General features: G+C 42.6%; 2 long non-coding RNA genes across 7 annotated transcripts in view; one reads left to right on the forward strand and one right to left on the reverse strand.

Moving 5' to 3' along the window:
* Window positions 1-9,474, forward strand: part of LOC132534952 (uncharacterized) — a 108,368-nt gene extending 98,894 nt beyond the window's left edge. For all 6 annotated transcript variants that reach the window (XR_009546717.1, XR_009546721.1, XR_009546718.1 and 3 more), the window contains 2 exons: window positions 8,441-8,531; window positions 8,773-9,474. This is a non-coding gene — a long non-coding RNA (uncharacterized LOC132534952). The remainder of the gene's footprint in view (window positions 1-8,440; window positions 8,532-8,772) is intronic.
* LOC132534953 (uncharacterized) overlaps window positions 1-22,262 on the reverse strand; it is a 105,881-nt gene that overhangs the window by 69,844 nt on the left and 13,775 nt on the right. The window lies entirely within an intron of this gene.

A 22,262-nucleotide genomic window follows, 5' to 3' on the forward strand; every position in this document is an offset into this window, starting at 1 on the left:
ACTTCTCAGTTTCCCATAACAGTCTAACCCCCTCTAGGTCCTCCTCTGCCATCATGTTCCAAGACCTGAACCCTCCTTCCCCGCCCATCTTTTTTTTTATTTCTTTATTGGGGGCATAATTTTTTTATAGTCAACAGTAAATACAATAGTCTGTACATGCATAACATTTCCCAGCTTTCCACATAACAATACAACTCCCACTAGGTCCTCTGCCATCATGTTCCAGAACCTGAACCCTCCCCCTGCCCCCAGAGTCTTTTACTTTGGTGCAATACACCAACTCCAGTCCTCATATTTTATTTTTTTTTATTTATTCAAGAAAGGAGACATTAACAAAACCGTAGGATAGGAGGGGTACAACTCCACACAATTCCTGCCACCCAATCTCCATATCCCATCCCCTCCCCTGATAGCTTTCCCATTCTCTATCCCTCTGGGAGCATGGACCCAGGGTCATTGTGGGTTGCAGAAGGTGGAAGGTCTGGCTTCTGTAATTGCTTCCCTGCTGAACATGGGCATTGACTGGTCGATCCATATTCCCAGTCTGCCTCTCTCTTTCCCTAGTAGGGTGGGTCTCTGGGGAAGTGGAGCTCCAGGACACATTGGTGGGGTCTTCAGTCCAGGGAAGCCTGGCCAGCATCCTGATGGCATCTGGAACCTGATGGCTGAAAAGAAAGTTAACATACAAAGCCAAACAAACTGTTGAACAATCATGGACCCAAAGGTTGGAATAGTAGAGATGAAGTGTTGGGGGGTACTCACTGCAAACTCTAGTGTACTTCTGCTTTCAGGTATATATTTTGCCCTAGTTTATGGATACATATGAACATATACTCTGTCTCAGGGGACTTGGTCTATATCTAGGTTTTGGGACTTTGTTAGGAAGTGAACCTCCTGGGATGGAATTAGAGAATACTATGAAAGGAAAGGTCTCACCCGAGTAATGAAGCTGAAGGGTTGTCATTCAACACCTGAAGTCTCTGGACACAGTCTGAGCTGAAGCATGTTGAGGTGGCACTCATTGCGTTGATTAGGTTGCAATCGGCGGATACAATATTATTTGATATGAATTGGGAGAAGCATACGGGAAAGTGGGCCCTACCCTAAGGTTCCAGGACTGGGGGGAAATATAGGCTCTATAGTGGAAATGTGAGGCTCCTGCTGTCTTAGGGTTCAAGAAGACAATGGTTAGTTATTATTATCATCACATTATTTGGTAATTGGGTTAACTTTGAAAAGTCCCTTTGTTCGGGTTTGCTGTATAATACCCAGCATCTTGTATATAGCTGTGCCACCGGTTGCTTCTGATCTACCTGGTCTAGGCTTTTGAGAGAGTCCGCATATCAAAGACTCAGCCTATATATTAAAAAGACTCAGTCTGTGTTTTAAAAAGTCCAAGACATACAATCAATTTCCCCCCTCATATTAAATAGTGATTTATATGACTACACTTTAATAGGAGTGTACATAAACACCATTCCCACCACCAAAAGACTGTGTCCCATCCCAGCCCCCCAACCCCCACCCTCGCCAGCCCAGGAAGCTGCATGTCTACCCCTCACCACAGGGTTTTTACTTTGGTGCCCTACTTTCAATTTAGTCAAATCCTGCTTTTGGTTTCCCTTTTTGATCTTCTTTCTCAACTTCTGTTGATGAGTGGGATCATCCCATACTCATCTTTATCTTTCTGACTTAGCTCACTTAACATAATTCCTTCTAGCTCTGTCCAAGATGGGTCAGAGAAGGTGGGTTCATTGTTCTTAATAGCTGCATAGTATTCCATTGTGTATATATACCACAGCTTTCTCAGCCACTCATCTGGTGTTGGGCACCTGGGTTACTTCCAGATTTTAGCTATTATGAATTGTGCTGTTATGAACATAAGAGTACACACATCTTTTTGGTTGGGTGTTACGGAGTCCTTGGGGTATAACCCCAGGAGAGGAATTACTGGGTCATATGGAAGGTCCATGTCTAGCCTGGTGAGAGTTCTCCAGACTGCTCTCCACAGTGGCTGTACCAATTTACATTCCCACCAGCAATGTAAAAGGGTTCCTCTGTCCCCACATCCTCTCCAGCATTTGTTGCTGCTGTCCTTTTTGATGTATGCCATTCTCACAGGAGTGAGGTGGTATCTCAGTGTTGTCTTAATTTGCATTTCTCTGACAATCAGTGACCCATAGCAGTTTTTCATATGTTTGTTAGCCTTTTGGATCTCCTCTGAGGTGAATGTTTTGCTCATTTCCTCTGCCCATTTTTGGATGGGGTCATTTGCTTTTTTTGGTGCTAAGTTTGCTGAGCTCTTTGTATATTTTGGTGATTAGTTTCTTGTCTGATGTATGGCATGTGAAGATCTTCTCCCATTCTGTGAGGGGTCTCTTTGTTTGTTTGATAGTTTCTTTGGCTGTGCAGAAGCTTTTCAATTTGATGTAGGTTTGTTTTTGCTTTAGTCTTCCTTGCAGTTGGGTTTGTTTCATCAACTATGTCCTTGAGGTTTAGGTGGGAAAGTGTTTTACCAATGTTTTCCTCTAAGTAATTGATTGTTTCTGGTCTAACATCCAGGTCTTTGATCCAAAGTGGTTCAATTTCATTCTTCTGCATGTTTCAACCCAGTTTTCCCAGCACCATTTCTTGAAGACAGCCTCCTTCTTCCATTTAATACTTTGGGCCCCCTTATCAAAGATTAGATATCCCCCATATTTTATTTTCTAACCATCCCAGTTGAATGTCCTCTGAATGATTTAGAACTTTACTTAAGATAAGGAAGTTGTTTCATCTGTCCTTAGGGTTTATGTACTTTTTACTGTTGAGTGTTAATTAACAATACCGTTTCCATTATGGATGGTATATAGAGAACCAAATTGTGATGTTTAAACAACAAAATTTTAAAAAGTAATAGTGATGTGTTCAGTTTACTGATTTCTGAGTATGTGGTCACACAGTATAGGTTTGAAAACCACTCTGCTTTGAGTTTTGTATTTGGACCTTTGGGGTATTATAGTGGGGGGAAAAAAGAAATTACTCCTACCAATGAAAACAACAAATTAGGGAGCAGAAATAGAACAGAAGCAAGGTGAAATTCCCTATGTTGAGAGAAAAGGCCACACAACCGTCTAAACACAGGGCCACGTATAGGTGTGTGCAGGTGTACCATTGGGGGCCTCAGTTCTAGATTTACTGCCCTCTAGATTATATATTTGCCACTAAGAATTCTCACAAAACTGAGTAGGTGGTCCATAAGATTCATGTTCTCCAAGTAGACAGGTAAGTGGAGGGGGAGAGGAGAAAGAGAGAGATAAACAGTTGGTGTGCTCAGTTTTGATGCACTCAGGCCTCCCCAGCATAAATGGGCACCATCAATGCCAATAAGGATTTAAAAACAGTTTCCATGGGACTGGGAGATAGTTTGTCCAGCAGAGTACACACTTTACCATGTGCAGGAGCCCACTTGGGAGTACCTGCACTGGGGAGGCTTCATAAGCAATGCAACAGTGCTTTGGTGGCTCTCCTTCTGTCTCTGCCTTTCATTATTACCATTTTTAAATATTTTTATTTATTTATTTATTATTGGATAGAGACAGAAATAAATTGAGAGGAGAGGGAGAGAGACAGACAGACACCTGTAACCCTGCTTCACCACTTGTGAAGCTTTCCCCTTGCAGGAGGGAACCAGGGACTTAAACCTGGGTTCTTGTGAACTGTAATGTGTGTGCTTAACCAGGTGTACCACCACCTGCACCGTGCACCCCCCAATGTTTTTTTTAAGGAACCTGTTAAGAGCAATGGAATCATACATGCAGGGAGCTCCACTGATAACTCCAATTTGAACACACACACGCACGCACGCACACACACATGCATGCACGCACACGCATATATTACCCAGGCTTACAATCAATCAGACCTAGCAATATCCATCCATACACAAAAATCCCAATTCTTGTTAGAGCCGTGCCTGGAGAAGTTATGTCAGGTCTTGAGTACAGGTAGGTTTACAATTAACTTGAGCTTCTTATCGGTTTGTCCCTCCAAAATTTTGAGGGATCAGCTCTTCAATATAATCTGTATACCCTTGCCAAGTGCTCTCTTAGAATCTAAGAAATGTATGAGTGGGGAAGAATTTATGAGTAATCCTTTCACTAAACCATTTCCAAAACTAACTAGAAGATAACCTGGAAATATGTACTCTCAGGTTCTCTCTGAGCTTCGGAAAAACGATCCTAAATTTTTCTTTGCTTGAAGAAAAAAAAATACATCTGAAATTCAGCTGTAGGGTTCTTGGGGCAGAACCCATACTGTAGAAGGTTATTTTCAGACTTGGGAAGGTTTTTTACAAAGCTGTCACAACTGTGAGGTATATGGTAATCTCATAAAATGTGCCTACTAGTGATTTGTTGTTCTGTCTCTTGGCAATGAATGACTTTCAGGGTGGCAACATTTTAGGTGAAAGAATAATAAAACTTTATTAAAATGAAAAAAAAACAACACAAAAAGGTTATTCATAGGTTCAATCCCCAGTACCACATGGCAGAGTTGAGCAATCCATTGGTAAAAACAGAGGGGGAAGGAATAGGACAATTGGCAATAACTGAAGGGTTGTGACATGTGTTTTCACAGGAAAAATGACTTGTTCAGGAGCTGGGTGGTGGCACCCCTGGCTGAGCGCATGTTACAACATGCAAGGACCCGGGTTCAAGCCCTAGTCCCCACCTGCAGGGGGGAAATTTTGCGAGTGGTGAAGCAGTGCTGCAGATGCCTCTCTCCCTCTCAATTTCTGGCTGTCTCTATCTAAGAAGTAAATAAAGATAATTTTAAAAAATGACTTGTTCAAGAAAATCTAGACACAAAATACTAAAGCTTCTGTCTACAAGAACAAGAGGTGTATACATGGTATTCTTGCATGGAATTAAAAAAAAACTAGGAGAAAATATTTGCAGTGTAAATAAAGAGGAAGGATGAACATATTGTGTTCACGCGTGGCATTTGCTTATTCATACAGTATGAATAAGCAAATGCACAAGAAGAAAAAGTGGCCAAGAAATTAAATATGCCAAGCTTGCCTCTAATTTCTTTTCCCTGGTTGTTTCTTCTGTTAGATCTCATTGCCTGAAGATGTCCACTGAACTCCTGTGAGAGATACATAGGAATGATACGTGCACAAAATGATTCTCTTTTTGAAGAAATTATGTTCACATATAATGTAACCAAGCATTCCTCAAGAACCCAGGAGAGGTGCTGTCTTTGATAGCTTAGCTGATAAGTTTAGTGGTCTGGATACAACAGATTTCAAATAACTCAACTCTGTAGTAAATCAGGCTCAGTTTGTCATCCCCAGCAGTGCTCTCTGAGGAGGGGAAAATATTGACAGAGTTAGGTGTGGAGTAGGGCTGATACTTGAAACTGTTTACTTTGCATACTTTCCTATTACTGTGTTTTTATTTGGTGTCAAAACATGTGTTGAGAGCCTGTATAGTCCTGCTGAGCAATCTCCCTGACCTAGGTTTTATTTATTTTAATTGAGAGAAATAGAGAAGAATGAACACACAGGCACACACAGGCAAGAGTGGGGATGAAAGAGAGAGAGAGAGAACTGCTCCCATCATAGAGCTCACCCAGTGTCATCTACAGTACTCATGTGCTTCCAGGGTTAGAAAGCAGAGCCGGACACATGGTTAAGCACACTTTACCAAGTAAGCTGTCTCCTGGCCCCTCTCCTATTTTTAACACAATCAGAATGGATGCTTTACATTACTTCTTTTTTATATTTATTCCCTTTTGTTGCCCTTGTTGTTTTATTGTTGTAGTTATTATTGTTGTTATTGATGTCGTTATTGTTGGATAGGACAGAGAGAATTGGAGAGAGGAGGGAAAGGCAGAGAGGGAGAGAAAGATAGACACCTGCAGACCTGCTTCACCACCTGTGAAGCATTTAACTCACTGTTATACTGCCCAACTCCCACTTTGCATTACTTTTATGAGACATCAGTTAGAAAGGGAAGTGGAGTCTAACAAATGAATGTAAAATCTTGAGCTGATAAGGAATATTTTTCTATAGTTTTTAATCGCCACACCTTCAGGATATAGGAGTAAACAGGCCTGCCAGTTCTACTGCATCAAAGAAAGGTTAGAAGACACAGACACTGATGACTAAGGATATTTCCTCTGATGCTTTATGGGACAGTCCTTCACGGTGACCTACCATCACAATGTACTGGCTTGGTCACTTGAGCATCTTTGAAGTCTAATTCTAACAACAGAGGAATTCATCTCTTGCCAGAGAAAGCGTCTTTAAGATAATTCTAGTAACATGAAACTGGTCTTAGTAAATTGGGGGAAGAGTCTTGGGAAGACAATTCAAAGAATTCCAGTCTGGCAATGTCTATCTATATGCATACACAGAAGTGTCTCAGGGTTCATGCTTTAGAAGACCTGGTTTTTTTTGAGCAGTCTGTACTCTCCTATAGCAGGGTGATCCACCATCTGTGTTTTCTTGGGACTAGCATTGGGGGGCTGTGGGATGTGGGGCTTTCACTGCAGAAATGTCAGGCTGGTCACCCTGTAAGGTGAACTGAGTCAGCATTTAATTGAAGCAATATTTACTACATCTAGTGCGGCCTTCCTCTGTGCAGATCACAGGGATTGCAAAAGTAAACCAACTCCTATGTAGTTCCTGCAGGTGTAGAATTGTAAAGTCGTTCCTTAGAAGAGTGGAAGAATGAAGGTGGATGCAGCCACACCATTTGCCATTGCTCCCTCCACACGGTGAGGCTAAGTGCTCTGGGGACTTGCGCAGAGAAATCTAGAGTCTCTAGGAAAGATTTCTGTTGAAAAAAATTGATTTAGATAATCTGTCAGAGAGTGGGCTGGGTGCCCACTAGCTCAAATGATCCCCAAACATGTTTGTTGAAATAAACTGATCATATTTGATCATTCACAGATTAGAACCACATAGTGGGAAGCCCTATGGAGTCAGCTTGGGGCTAATATTCGGGAGTTGTTGTTTCAAAATACTCTGAAGTCTTGTGCTCAGACCCTAATACAGGAGATGTTTTATTAGTGATACTATGCAACTATTATCAAGTAATACTAGTCCAAAATAATTTATGCTTAGGAATGTAGATATTAAGTAGATCGACTATGTATAAAAATCATGACTGCCTCTTCCTGGAATGAAAGCTGTAAAAACTGACTACTGGTAAAAAGAAAAAAAAAAAAAAAGGTGGAAGAACATATGGTCCAGTGATTTGTGAGATGTACTGACCCCCTTTGTGCTTGTGCCTGTGTCACAGGTCAAGGTCAAAACTGTGGGGTGAAAAGCATATGGTCAAGACTTAGGTGGTAAGACTTCACCAGGCTTTGCAACTACCTCTGTGATTTTGGGGTGGTCAACTGTCTGCTCTGATGAGGTAGCTTCCTGGACAAAAATCTTCACAAAGATAGAGACAGGAGTAGTAGTCCGGACACCCACTCACCATCGCTTTGGCATCTAAATGCCATGGTTTCTCAAATTCAGTAGACGCGTCTGCCGGAGCAGACTCTATGCTAGCTCTGCACTGGGCAGGAACTTGCGAATGGCACATGTGGAGGTGCTGGAATCTCCTCAGAGGACAGGTGGTAGAGTACAGAAGGAGGAAGAAAGCATCAAGATAAGAACGGCCACCCCGGGAGCCAGAGGGTGGCACAGCAGGTTAAGTGCAGGTGGCACAAAGTGCAAGGACCAGCGTAAGGATCCCAGTTCGAGCCCCCAGCTCCCCATCTGCAGGGGAGTCGCTTTACAGTCAGTGAAGCAGGTCTGCAGGTGTCTTTCTCTCCCCCTCTCTGTCTTCCCCTCCTCTCTCCATTTCTCTCTGTCCTATCCAACAATGATGGCATCAATAATAACAACAATAATAACTACAACAATAAAACAAGGGCAACAAAAGGGAATAAATAAATAAATAAAGTTAAATAAAATGGCTTCCCCTAAAAGACAGTCCTTAATGAATGTGCTGTAATACACTGAGTCTCGGAATAGTGCATTGGCAGGGAGAAAGGGGGAACAACTCTCCACAGTATGTTCCATTGGCTCAAGGTTTGCTCTGCAGAGTTCTGCCCATTTTCCTGGGTAATGCACATGCAGCCATCGCATGGGGATCTGCTTCAGGCCAGCCCAGGGAGGACTGGCACTCTGCACCTTCAACAGCAGGCAACAGGTGTTTCCAGGTAGTTTCAAGCCCATGATGAACTAGTCACTGACAGTAGCTGAACCCAGAGACTGATATTCATATGTCAAACGGTGAAGGTATCTCTCTTTGTTTTGGGAGCTGGATGGGATAATGGTTATTTTAATCCACTGATAATATACAAAATATCACCATGGAATCAGAGTGATCTAGGTTTGACTGGAGAGCCACCATTCAATTGACTTTTTCTCTCTCTCTCTCTTTTTTACCTAAACAAGTCTCTAAAATCTTTGGGAGTGTTATGAAAAAATGGAGGAGAAATCTTTGGATGTGTGTGCCTACCTTCTCTCCCCAACAAAACATTATATTGTGAGTATATTTTCCTTACCCTGTAATAAAATAAAATAGATTGTGCCAGAATTCAAATTTTGTAATGATAAAGTTTAAAATCATGTAGACTGCTGATCTAACCTTCATGATGAGGGCCCAGATTAATGTGTCCCTTGGAAACTTTAAGGACTTCAGCTACAGGGTCATGATAGATTATCCTGAGGGAGATAAAACTTGACTCTGCCCTGACTCTGATTCTCCCTAATGCTTGTTCTTGCAGGTGCATCCATTGCCCAGGGCAGCTGACCTGGCACCTTTCAGTCTTGGGCTGATCTTTTCTTTGGAAGGAACAAGCTTTAGAAATCAGACAAGGGGACAGAATATTGCTCACCTGGTAGAACACACACACATTGCCACACACTAGGGCCCAAGCTCAAGCCCCCAGCACTACATGGGAGTGTCATACATGGCACCAGGGGCAGCTCCAGGAATGGTAGAGTAATGCTGTGGTGTCTCCTCTTATTTTTCTCTATGTCTCTACCTGAAGTTAAAACTGGAAAATAGTCTGCTTGAAGCAGTGGAATCACACATTGACAAGGATAAAATGAAGAGAGAGAAAGAAAACAGATATGCTCAAAGTCAATTAAGATGTAAACATTCAGCATTAGTCCTGTGCCTTGCTTTGGAATTAGAAAACTTTTGCTTTAATAAAATCTCTAGTCACATTTCTTTTTGTTGATTAATGAATATTTATGTAATTAAAAATTTTAAATTATTTTAAGTACTGAATGTTCAAAATAGGGATCAGCAAATACTACAAAACTGTTGTTTCATTGCAAGGTGATAAAAGTATTTATGGATTTCAGAGATTACTAGATGTCACAATTTAGGCTTTATTTTATTGGTGCATTTTTTATGATAGTTTTTATACCACATCTTTTCTATTTGTGAAATGAGCATGTATAAAGATACTTTGAAAGACTATTTTACGCGTATCATTAATGTGTTTATCATTTTTTCCTTTTAATTTATGCCTTACATTCAGTAAATATGTATTGAGGGTCTTTAATAAGTAACCATTGGATGGTACAATTACAGTTAATGCTATTTTAAATAATTACTGGAAATTCTACAATCTGGTATTGGGCTGGTGACTTTCTGAGTAGATGCCATGAAAACAAATTCTTCCTGGACAAAATGAACGCAGCCTGGATGACTCGCTGGTTCATCAAGTCATACTCGGTCTCAGCTCGCGGTGTGGACCGCAGGGAAACGAGCACATGCCCCCGTGGCGTCTCGTCGTGGAGAGACTTTCTGCACCGCCCGCTTGGAGGTCGCACTTGATTTTCGCGGGCGACGCGGATGTGGAGCGGCAGACCCAGGACTTCCAACAACACCAGCTTGCTCGGGGGAGGCGACACCCACTGAGCGCCAGTCACCCGACCAGGACTTCCGGCTTCACGACAGCCGCTGGAAAGGGACGCGTTTCCGGCAGCGTGGGAATCTGGCAGTGGGTTTGCGTCAGCCAGAGAGCTTGCGTCACGGTGCGCTTAGGTCTCAGCGTGTTTACGTCACGGTGCGCTTAGGTCTCAGCGTGTTTACGTCACGGTACGCTTAGGTCTCAGCGTGTTTACGTCACGGTACGCTTAGGTCTCAGCGTGTTTATGTCACGGTGCGCTTAGGTCTCAGCGTGGTTACTTCACGGCGCGCTTAGGTCAGCGTGTTTACGTCATGGTGCGCTTAGGTCAGCGTGTTTACGTCACGGTACGCTTAGGTCTCAGCGTGTTCACGTCACGGTGCGCTTAGATCACACCCACAGGCAACAGGCCCTGAGGAGAGCGGGCGCCCTCAGAAGCACTTCCACGGACGTCAGGTGACAACTGCCCGGCGAGCTGAGGACGCGGGGACGGTGGGCCCGGGGCCCCCAGGGAGGTCGCCCCTCTTCAGGCCTGGGGTGGGGGTGGGAGGTGGTGCCCCCGCCCGCGCCGACACGGAGCTGACCTCCCACAGCAGGGCCCTGTCCCTTTGTGTCACCCCACTCGGGGGCTGCGAGGACGAAGGTGGCCCCTGGGCTTCGTGCGGAGTCACGTGCAGCACCCAGAGATGCCAGGCGGGGCGGAGTCAGCTCAGCTGGGGCAGCGCGATGCCACCCAGCACCCAGGCCCCCTGGGCACCCCGTGAGGAAGCTCTGCACACTGCGGAGCTGCCGGGCCGCCGCCTCCCTCCCCCTCCCCCTCCCCCTCTCCCTACATAAAGAAAAGAAAAAGAGAAACCGCACACACATGCACCTTACCGCGCTCAAGGACCGGGCTTCAAGCCCTCGCTCCCCACCTGCAGGAAGGGAGCTTCGCGAACGGTGGGGCAGGGCTGCAGGGCTCTCTCTCCCTCTCTTTCATCTCTCCCTCACCTCTCAGTTTCTCTCTGTCCTGTCAGTGTGAACAATCATTTAAATTAAAAGGGGGGCACCTGCAGGGGAGTCGCTTCACAGGCGGTGAAGCAGGTCTGCAGGTGTCTATCTTTCTCTCCCCCTCTCTGTCTTCCCCTCCTCTCTCCATTTCTCTCTGTCCTGTCCAACGACAACAATAATGATAAACAATGGCAACAAAAAGGGAAAAATGGCCTCCAGGAGCAGTGCCTTCAGAGTACAGGCACCGAGCCCCAGCGGTAACCCTGGAGGCAAAGAGAGGGGCCGCGGCTGGTGGCAGCTGGTTGAGCGCACGTGTTACAATACACAGGGACCCAGGTTGGAGCCCTGGACCCCACCTGCAAGGGGAAAGCTTTGCCAGCGGTGAAGCAGGGCTGCAGGTGTCTCTGTCTTTCTTCCTCTCTGTCTCCCCGCTCCCCCCTCGATTTCTGTCTCCATCCAATAAATAAAGAGAAATGTAAACATTAAAAATAAATTAAAAATATGAAAAGCGAGAGAAAGGAATCCCCTCCTTGCCCCCGCAGTATGAGGAAGTCTGCTGTTCCCGTTGAGCGGGAGGTTAAAGTGCACCTTGCAGACACCTGAAGAGCCCCCTCGTGTCTTCTGGTGGGGGGCTGCTGCTCAGCGTGGGCGCTCAGCAATGGGTCCGCAGCAGCAGAGGTTGTTGGAGCCATCTTGGGTGGGGGAGACAGAAAGGCAGGACAACCCACTCGGTGGCACTGTCCTGTGAGCTCTAGGAATCGGGTTGACATCTTGATCTGGGAGGTCAGTTTCCCTGTCTCTGAAGCTGCAGTTGGGACAGCAGCCCCAATGTCACGAGTAGGGCTCAGACCTGCTGTGACAGTGCCCGTCATTGTCCTCCCCAGTGTTGCCATCAGTAGCAGTTTGCAGCTGTTTCCCCCCCAACTGAAGGTACAGGAGTGAAGACGTCCCCTGGTACACACAGACTTGTCTGTTAATGGAACAGGGGAGAGGAGTAATTGTTGCAAGAAGTATTTCTGCAATAATTCTTTAGAAAAAATAATAATAAGTATTGCCACCAGGGCTAGCCTAGGGCGCCGTGTGTGTATAAGAAGTCCACTGCTCCTGACAGCCTTTTTTTTTTTTTTATTATTATTGATAGACATTGTTGGGGGTGGGGTGGAATATAGCACAAAGAACAACACTGCTTCATGAAGTTTTCCACCTGCAGGTGGCAAGCGGGGCCTTGAACCTGGTTCCTTGGTCATGATGTAGCATGTGCACTTTACTGGGGGCTTCAGCTGCCCAGCTGCCTCTATGCTAACTCTTCATTCTTGGTGCTGCGTAATAAACCCTCAGTCTGTGCAGGGCTAGCTTGTAGATGTCGGTCCAGTCCACATATAAGTGTCTCAGAAGCCAGTTTAATTCCACCAAATCCATGAGAGTTTGCTTATTTTATTGCTCCACACAGAACACACCTCCGTGTGAGCTGGGCTTGCCTGACTTAGACTTTTCCAGACTAGCCGTGTGCTCCGTTCTGTTTCCTTATTAGCAACCTGTTTTCCAGTCTCTAGTAAAAGGTAGCCCAAGACCTAGGGAGCCTTAGAATGGTTCAGATCGACACAGGCATTACTGCTGCTACAGACACATTCTGTCCTGTTCCTGAGTTTACATCCAGAAGCCTCGAGCCTGAAATCCGAACAAGTGCGTCATAAAGCAGTCATCAGCAGAGGTGCTAGGTGTCAAGGAGCCCTGGCTTTTAAAGAGGCGTGCAACCAACTGTGAAGCAGAGAATTTTCTCCTTGACATTTTTTATACTTATCTCCCATGGGGAGAAACAATTTAGTTTTCTGAAACCAAATATTTTTAATGCTCTTTCCTCTACTAGATGAAATTGTCAAAGTTATATATCAGAAACATCCATGTGCTGACTTCAGAGTTATATACAAAACATGCTAATCTGGAAATACCAGGTAGATGTCTACAATTAGTAATATCATCTTTCTCTGATTTATAGATTAAGTGTCTATATTAGCTTCAGAAATAATGATAATACTAGCTGACAGGGTGTCAAAATCCCTAGGTTTCTGAAGACCAGAGGGTCAGAATGATGCAACAGGATGCTTAGGTATTGATAAAGCAGAGAGGCCCTTTGGTGATATGATTTAGGATTCTCCTCTCCCAGTATTTAGCTTGACGGGAACATCGCTGCATTGGGAAACTGGCAAGGAAGGTGAGCCATTGTTTTCGACAACCGGATAAGCAGTTCAAGTCTCTGATTGAAGACATAGGAGAGCAGATTGCGAGCAAGCAGGAGAGCTCTCCAGGAAGGCACCTGCTTTGCTCTGCTTTGCACACAACCCAACTTTGAGTCTGGATTCCTGCACAGGGTGGAGCTTCAGCTCTGTGGTGTCTTTTGGTCTCTCTTCTCTTTTTTCTCTGTCTTTCTGTCTGAAAAGGGCAAGTAAACTAGAGTCTTCAAGCTTTGGCAATAAAAAAAAAAAGATAAGTTTTAGTAGAGAAGACAAAAATCACAAGGGCTGTCACTCAAGGGCAGTGCCTACACAGCTTCACCAGTTCCAGCAGCCTTGTCCCCCCCCCCCCTTCTGGTAGAGGATGAGAGATAGAAATAGAGAGGAGGAGAAAAGGAGACTATCACTCATGAGAATTCCCCTCTGCAGGAGGGGATCAGAGGCTTGAACCCAGATCCTTGTGTGTAGTAATGTATGCACTCTACTGGCTGAGCCGTCACCTGGCCCGAATGATTTTTTTTTGCCTCCAGGGTTATTGCTGGGGCTCAGTGCCTGCACCATGAATCCACTGCTCCTGGAGGTCATTTTTCCCCCTTTTGTTGTCCTTGTTGTTGTAGCCTTGTTGTGGTTATTATTGTTATTGTTGATGTCGTTCGTTGTTGGATAGGACAGAGAGAAATGGAGAGAGGAGGGGAAGACAGAGAGGGGGAGAGAAAGACAGACACCTGCAGACCTGCTTCACTGCCTGTGAAGACTCCCCTGCAGGTGGGGATCCGGCGGCTCGAACCGGGATCCTTATACCTGTCCTTGCACTTTGCGGCAAGTGCACTTAACCTGCTGTGCTACCGCCTGACCCCTGATTTTTTTTAACCTTCTCCCCTTAATCAGGAGTGTTTTTTAAAAAATCATCTTCCTCCTGAATTCTTTTGCATGTTCAGTTTTACTTTAGTCACTTTGTGATTCTACTGAAGAGCGGCAGTTACATAGGAGTCCATATCCTCCAGGGTGCACAGAGATTTTTACCATCCACAACTATTATAACTTGACTTGTTTCTTATTCCTCCACTATTTATAACTAGGCAAGAAAGAGGCCATGGCAAAAACAGATGCTTGTGTAGAATTCTCTCTAGGAAATTCCTTTGAACAATTTCTGTTTTCCTCTTCTGCTGAGGTATATATTTCATGACTGTTCTGGTTAAGAGCACAGAGAGGACACTCTACAAAGCCCTGTGTAGACTCAAACAAAGCATCTTAATTTGCAGGTCAGAAATACTCTGGTCTGTTTTGATTTAGGGAACGTTGAAATCTTTTCATACTGATTTAGATTGGACTCATTTTCCAAAGTGGTCTATATTTGACTCATTTTTCTTTCCATTTCCTTGGAGTTGTAAATCTTCCAAGTTATTCATAAACCAACCACAGTACATTGATACCAGGGTCTGTAGGCTAGAAGATTGGTATTTCCTTAGTTCCTTTTTTTTTTTTTTTTTTTTTTTAATTCCCCTCCCTTCAGGTTGGTGGGAGGGAGTGGTAAACTCAGGTACTTATGCATGGTAACATGTCCTTTATGGCCTGAACCCTTGAAATCATTATTTTCTTTTTCTTTTTTGGGGGATTAATGGCTTACAGTCAACAATGAAGACAGTTTGTACACATGTAACATTTCTCATTTTTCTGCATAACAATTCAACCCCCACTATATCTTCCTCTGCCATCATGTTCTAGGACCTGAACCTTCCCCCCTCCACAGAGTCCTTTACTTTGGTGCAATACACCAAACCCAATCCAAGTTCTGTTTTGTGTTTTCCCTTCTGTTCTTATTTTTCAACTTCTGTTTCTGAGTGGGATCATCCCATATTCATCTTTTTCTTTCTGGCTGATCTCATGAAGGAACATGATTTCTTCAAGCACCATCCAAGATGATGTGAAGAAGGTGATTTTTTTTTTTTTTTTTTGCCTCCAGGGTTACTTACCTCTCCAGGGTTTTTTTTTTTCCTCTTGGCATCAGTATCTGCACTGCATATCCACTGCTCCTAGAGGGTCTTTTTTTTCCATTGCTATTGTTGCTGCTGCTGCTGCTGCTATTGTTGTTGAATAGGACAGAGAGAAATGAAGAAATGAGGGGAAGACAGAAAGGGAAAGATAAACAACCTGCTTCACCACTTGCAAAGTGTCCCCCTGCAGGTGGGGAGCAGGGGTAGAGGGAAAAGGCTCCAACCAGGATCCTTATGCTAGTCCTTGTGTTTTGCACTCTGTGCACCTAACCTGCTGTGCTACCGCCCAGCCCCCTAAATTCACCATGTTTAATAGCTGAGTAGTATTCCATTGTGTATAGAGACCACATCTTGCTCAGCCACTCGTCTGTTGTTGGACACCTGGGTTGCTTCCAGGTTTTGGCTATTATGCATTGTGCTGCTAAGAACATATGTGTACAGAGATCTTTTTGGATGGGTGTGTTGGGTTCCTTAGGCTATATCCTCAGGAGAAGAGCTGCAGGGTCATAGGGAAGGTCCCCTTCTAGCTTTCTGAGAGTTCTCCGACTGCTCTCCACAATTTACATTCCCATCAGCAGTGCAGGAGGGTCCTTTGTCCCCACAACCTCTCCAGCATTTGTTGCTCCTACCTTTTCTGATGTATGACATTCTCAAAGGAGTGAAGTGGTATCTCATTGTTGTTTTTATTTGCATTTCTCTAACAACCAGTGACTTGGAACATTTTTTCATATTTTTGTTGGCCTTTTGAATCTCTTTTTTTGGTAAATATTATGTTCATATCCTCTCCCCATTTTTGGATGGGGGTCATTTGTTTTCTTGTTGTTAAGTTTGGTGAGCTCTTTATATATTTTGGTTATTAGTCTCTTGTCTGATGCATGCCATGTATAGATCTTCTCCCATTCTGTAAGGGGTCTCTTTGTTTGGATGGTGATTTCTTTTACTGTGCAGAAGCCTTTTAATTTGGTGTAGTCCCATTGGTTTATTTTTGTTTTAGTCTTCTTTGTAATTGGATTCATATCATTGAAGATGCCTTTAAAATTTAGGTGGAAAAGAATTCTGCCAATATCTTCTTCTAAATATTTGATAGTTTCTGGTCTAACATCCAAGTCCAAGATCCATTTGGAATTTACATCTTAATTTTTTAACGTCAGAGGGCAATCTCTATGATTCCCTTTCAAGAAAAAAAGTTCTATTTTCCACTCTGCAGTGTTTTTAAAAGAATATTCTCTGTTGGCTAGATGTAACAAATATGTGTAGTTTGGTGGTTTACTGTGCTATGTGCTGTGCCCATTAAATTTAGGTTTGATTTTTTTTTTATTTCAAATCTTCTATACCTCTCTAACATTTATCAGCTTGATCAATCAGATTCGTGGGGGATATACAATTATAACTTCAACAGACACAGAGAAAAAGAATGGAGGAAATAAGTATGTGTAAAAAATGGCTCGCTGTTGTAAACTGGGAGGTGGCATAGTAGATAGAGTGCTGGACATGTTTATATGGGGTGGCACGTTTATCCCTGGCATTGTGTGTACTGGAGTAATGCTGTCGTTTTCCCTCTAGCTCCTAACAAAATAAATATATCTTTACAGAAAACAAAATCTGCCATAGTTACGTGACTATGTGCTTAAAATAGTAAATTCTCCTTGCTAAATTGAAATTGAAAAAAATTTAATACGGTGATTTATAAGACTATAAATTAATATATATCCTCCAGGGTGGTCTCCGGGGCTCGGTGCCTGCACAGTGAATCCACTGCTCCTGGGGCTATTTTTTCCCTTTTGTTGCCCTTGTTGTTTATCGTTGTTATTGTTATTATTGTCGTTGTTGGATAGGGCAGAGAGAAATCAAGAGAGGAGGGGAAGACTGAGATAGGGAGAGTAAGATAGACATCTGCAGACCTGCTCCACCACCTGTGAAGCAACCCTCCTCAGGTGGGGAGCCGGGGGCTCGAACCAGGATCCTTAAGCCGGTCCTTGTGCTCTGTGCCATGTGCGCTTAACCCACTGTGCCAATACCCAGCGCCCAGGAGTATATATTAACACCATTCCCACCACCAAAGGTGAACTTGAAATTTTTATCAATCATCTTTGCCTCAAAGTTCATTCTATCATATTTAATAGTTTTCTTTTGGTTAACTGTTGGCTAAAATGTTATTTTTCGTTCCTTTAGCCTTTTTTATTCTTGGTTTTTCTTATAATTTAAGTGTATTGTGCACACCACTTATGCATAGGTTTGATTTTGATAGTCTTTGACTTTTTGGTTGCTTAAACTAGAAAATTTAAGCTATTCATATTGTGATTACTGATGTATTTGTGGTTTATAGGTGTCATGTCAGTTTATGCTGTCTGCTTGTTCTTCCCTTTCTCTATATCATCTCATTTCTTCATAAAGTTTCCTTTGGGTTGACTAAGTCATGCCAGAGCTTCCCGGTTCTATCCTTAGCACTACCAATAGTTAGAGATGAGCAGTTCTCTGGTCAAAATAAATAAGTAAATAATCAAAATCAACATAAGATTAATATATTTCTACTTCTTAATGATGCAGGGATTAGAATAAATTGATTTCATCTAAACCAACTGGCAAATTATAGACTTCATTTTTTAATGTGGGTGATTTTTATATTTTTTAACTAGATACCATATTTGTTACTACTATTAGCAGTCATATTGGTTAATTATCCCATTTTGCCTCTCAGACATGCCACTTGGAATCCTTTCTCCCTAAATCAAGCACATCTTTTAGAGTTCCCTTTCGTGAGGGTCTGCATTAACAAGCTCTACTCTGTAATATATACCTGAAAATGGTGATAAAGGGGCAGAGCCATATTTTAAGAGAGAAGCTTATCTTTAGGGTATTATTTAATTTTAGCTGATTATTGATCACTTCAGGGAGCTTTTTAACAAACTCTCTTTACCATTTCCAAAGATTTTCACGTAATTTGTATGAAGTAGGGCATGGACACCAGAATCTTTTTTTTTTCCTCTGATGCTTTTATTTTTATTTTATTTATTCTTATAAGTGACTTATTACTAGTTTATAAAATGATAAGAGAGGCAGATTCCACACTGTCCCACCACCAGATCCTGTGTCTCCATTCCCTCCATTAGAAGCTGCAGTAGGTCACTGATACGGGCTGCTTGTTATTTCTGCAGCTGTCTGTAGTTATATAGAATCACCCATTTTTTTCTGTGGTCTTGCTTTTTCTTCCTTTCTAAGTCACACCTATACCTATTACTACTTCCAACGGACACCAGAATTTTTTACTACAATTCTGCAGTGTTTTTGTTTTGTTCTCATGAGTAGCCAATGATGTAGAAATTGCTTAGTCAATAAAGGACAGGGAAATTAGATTAGTATGTGTATACTCAATAGTTCATACCTACCATAAAACTGAGAAGAGGAATGGGGGTCTGGAAATAAGGACAGCTACCTAGTATGCTGATCTCTGTTTAGGAGAAAGAGCATACACCAGATCTGGCTCAGCGTGTCAAGCACTTACTGTCTCTGGGCCTCAGTTTCTGCATCTGAAGAACTGGAGATCTAGTAACATCATCTAACAGCATTGTTACAGAAAACATGCCTGTGGGCATGCTTTCCTAAGTGTGGGTTATTTCCTGGATAGAAGCAATGTTCATGTCAAGGCTGACCATTTCCTGATGTTCACTACCACACCCAGCCTGTCATTAAGTTTCCATCCCCTTTCTACAAGTTTCATTTTCCCTGTAAGTGGTCAGAATAGGAAATGTTCCCTCTTCTTCCACTGGACCTAGTAATTTCTTTCTTTTTTTAAAAAAATCTATTTACATTTTATTTATTTACTATTGAGAGAGAGACAGACAGACAGACCTGCAGCCCTGCTTCACCACTCATGAAGCTTCCCCTCTAAGATAGGTACCAGGGGCTTGAGCCTGGGTCCTTGCACACTATAATGTGAGCACTTGACTAGGTGAGCCACACCCGGTCCCCCTAGTCACTTCTTAAGTTGACTTACAGAACTGCTGCAACCATTTTGTTACCAAGAGGAAGAGGCTTGAAGGGTCTGAGTACATGAAGATAGTCTTGAGAATAAAATAAGCACCATAAAGCTCACACTCCTCCTGGGTTTGTGTTGTGTGAGATAATACAATCTAAGTATATTGCTGCAAAAAGGTGTGCAAATTGCAGTTGGTTTCAGCACAAGAAGATTCGTGGATGAGCCAGCAAATAGCTCACCTTGCAGGATATGCACCTTACCAGGTGTAAAGCTTCAGTTTTGAACCCTAGCATCACACAAGCGAAGCTCTGTGGATAGTGAAGTGGTGGTATAGTGTCTCTCCTTCTCTGACCCCCATTCTTGGTGCCTCCTTCCATGTTTATCTCTGTTTTTTTGAAGTGAAAAGGATGGCAGAGGGGTATCAGCCCAGGAGAGCTATCTATAATCATGCTTATGAGAGACCCTGGCAAAGTATAAATAAATAAGTAAATATATGAGTGTGAATGTGCATGCAAATGCTTAATTTGTTGAAAACATTTAATTTTATCTTATGCCTGAGCAGTTTACATTGAATGAAGACAAGAAATAGGTCTGGAAAGTCTTTTTTTTTTTAATCTAAGTTTAACTTACTAAGAATGGAATAGTGATTCCAGTTAGATAGAGGAAGTTCTAACACTATCATGGGGAATTCGGGATTCACAAGGAAGTTGATACCTGCTTCGCTGTAAATTGCTATAGCTAATATGGTTTTCCCTTACTGTGCTCCTAGGTGTCCCAAGAATATGAGCCTTGACGGAAATCTTATGATGTTAGGCTTAGTTTAACGTGTTGCTTTCTAATTGTGAACCTGTCAGGCTACTTACCCTCTTTTAGCCTCATTTTCCTTACGTAGAGCATAAAGAAAACATGACCTACCTCAAAGGGCCTGCTCTGAATATTAAGTGAGGTGTGCAGACACTTGTGCTGTGAGGGCCATGTACACGCATAAGGAAATTATATACAAAGACTACATTGTAAAGCATTAACCCCCTCAATAAAAAAGTTTAAAAAAAAGAATAAACACTTTATACAGGCATAGTGAGCAATAGTTATTGAATAGTCATCACTGGGGCTTCACCACTTTAAGATAACTTATCAGACAGACAGACACAACAAGGCAGAGAGAGAGTAAAGGGGACCATGGCATCAAAGCTTTCTCCAGTATAGTGGAAGTAAGTCTTGAGTCTGGGTTGCATGCATGGCAAAGCAGCATACTATCCATGTGAAATATTTTGCTAGTCCCTCTCTAAATATATTTTAAATAAAAAGAATAGGGTGACTTCACCGTTTTCAGCTGATCTTGGAGACGGACCTTAAAAAATTCATGTTAAGTGAAGTAAGTCAGAAACAGAAGGATGAATATGGGATGATCTCACTCTCAGGCAGAAGTTGAAAAACAAGCTCAGAGGAGAAAACACAAGTAGAACCTGAACTGGAGTTGGTGTATTGCACCAAAGTCAAAGACTCTGGGGTGCGGGGGGGAGAGAATACAGGTCCAAGAAGGATGACAAAGGACCTAGTGGGAGTTGAATTGTTATATGGAAAACTGAGAAATAGTATGCATTTACAAACTATTGTATTTACTGTAGAAAAAGCAATACCCATTAAAAGAATATAAGTTGGGGTGGGGGCAGGCAGTGGTGCACCTGGTTAAGCACACACATTATAGTGCACAAGGACCCAGGTTCAAAGCCCCTGGTCCCCACCTGCTGGGGGAAAGTTTCACATGTGGTGAAGTAGAGCTACTGGTGTACTCTCTGTCTCTCTAACTCTCTATCTCCCCCTACTGTCTCAATTTTTCCCTTTCTCTATCTCTATATTCTTTTTAAAAAAGAATATAAATTTTGGCCTAGGAGTTCTGCAATAAAACATATGAAATCCCAAGTGCCATAACATACAAGAATTTCTACAGGGCACTTTAAAACCCTGCTATTTAGTAAAAGATAAATTCAGTAAATATCATAATAACTTAATGAAGGTAAAATATGGTGACACTTGGGATGCATGAACCTTGCAGCATGATTTTTGGCCTCTTTGACAGCCTGAATTTCAAGAATTAAGGAGTTGCCTCATTGTAACTCATGTTTCACATGCTTAAAAGGATGTTCAGACTGAGAATTCAGAGATAAAAAGATAGGTGTTCCCTGGGGAAATGGAATATACTTTTCTTTAAGATAAAATGGCAAATGGTACAATTTGAAAGGATTCTAGCTAATAAAAAGAAATATAAAATGAGAATACTCTTTGGAATAAGAAAAACAAGTGTAGATCCAAGTGCTTTTGACTGGGCAGTAAGCTAGATGATAAATCTTTCAAGAAGGGATGCAATTGAATTCCAAATACAAAAGAAGCAACGTTTCATGAGCAGAATGCTCTGGAATAAAGAGTAGATTGATGGGCTATGAAAAGGGAAATGTGAAAGTAGCAGATTTAAGGAATGATATTCGTTCTAAGGTTGTTTCCAGCCTCTCTTTCATTGACATCAGAAATCTAATCTGGTTAGAATCTTGACTCAATTTAATTACTAGTCATGCTACTCAGTTGCCTTAGTAAAAAAGAAATTTCATATGACAGTAGACATCCTCAGATCTGGCCACTGCCCCACTGTGCAGCCACTGAACACACCCTCTCCAGCCTCTGCTGAACTGTGCTCTGTCACATAGGGAACCTCACTGTGCAGACACACATGTGTTTGTCTTTCAGATAGAAAGTAAATAAAACACAGAGCTGGGTGGTGGCGCACCTGGTTGAGCACACATGCTACAGTGCACAAGGACCTGGGTTTGAACCCTCAGTCCCCACCTGCAGGGGGAAAGCTTTGTGAGTGGTGAAGCAGGGCTGCAGGTGTCTCTCTGTCTCTCTCCCTCTCTAGCTTCCCTCCTCCTCTCAATTTCTGGCTGTCTCTATCCAATAAATAAATTTTAAAAAAGATAATAAAGAAAGTAAATAAAACACAAGAATTAGAATAAGTTTGCATTGTTTTACTATTTGTGATCTAACTGGTTTACAAAAGTGTAAGGTCTCAGGGCCATAATTTCACACCCACACATGGCATATGTGAGTCCCTGCCACCTCCACTGAAGTCCTTTGCCACCCTCTCATAACCACCACAGTTCCTCAGAA

This window comes from Erinaceus europaeus, chromosome 20 (genome assembly GCF_950295315.1).
Source record: "Erinaceus europaeus chromosome 20, mEriEur2.1, whole genome shotgun sequence".
NCBI classification, from domain to species: Eukaryota; Metazoa; Chordata; class Mammalia; order Eulipotyphla; family Erinaceidae; genus Erinaceus; species Erinaceus europaeus.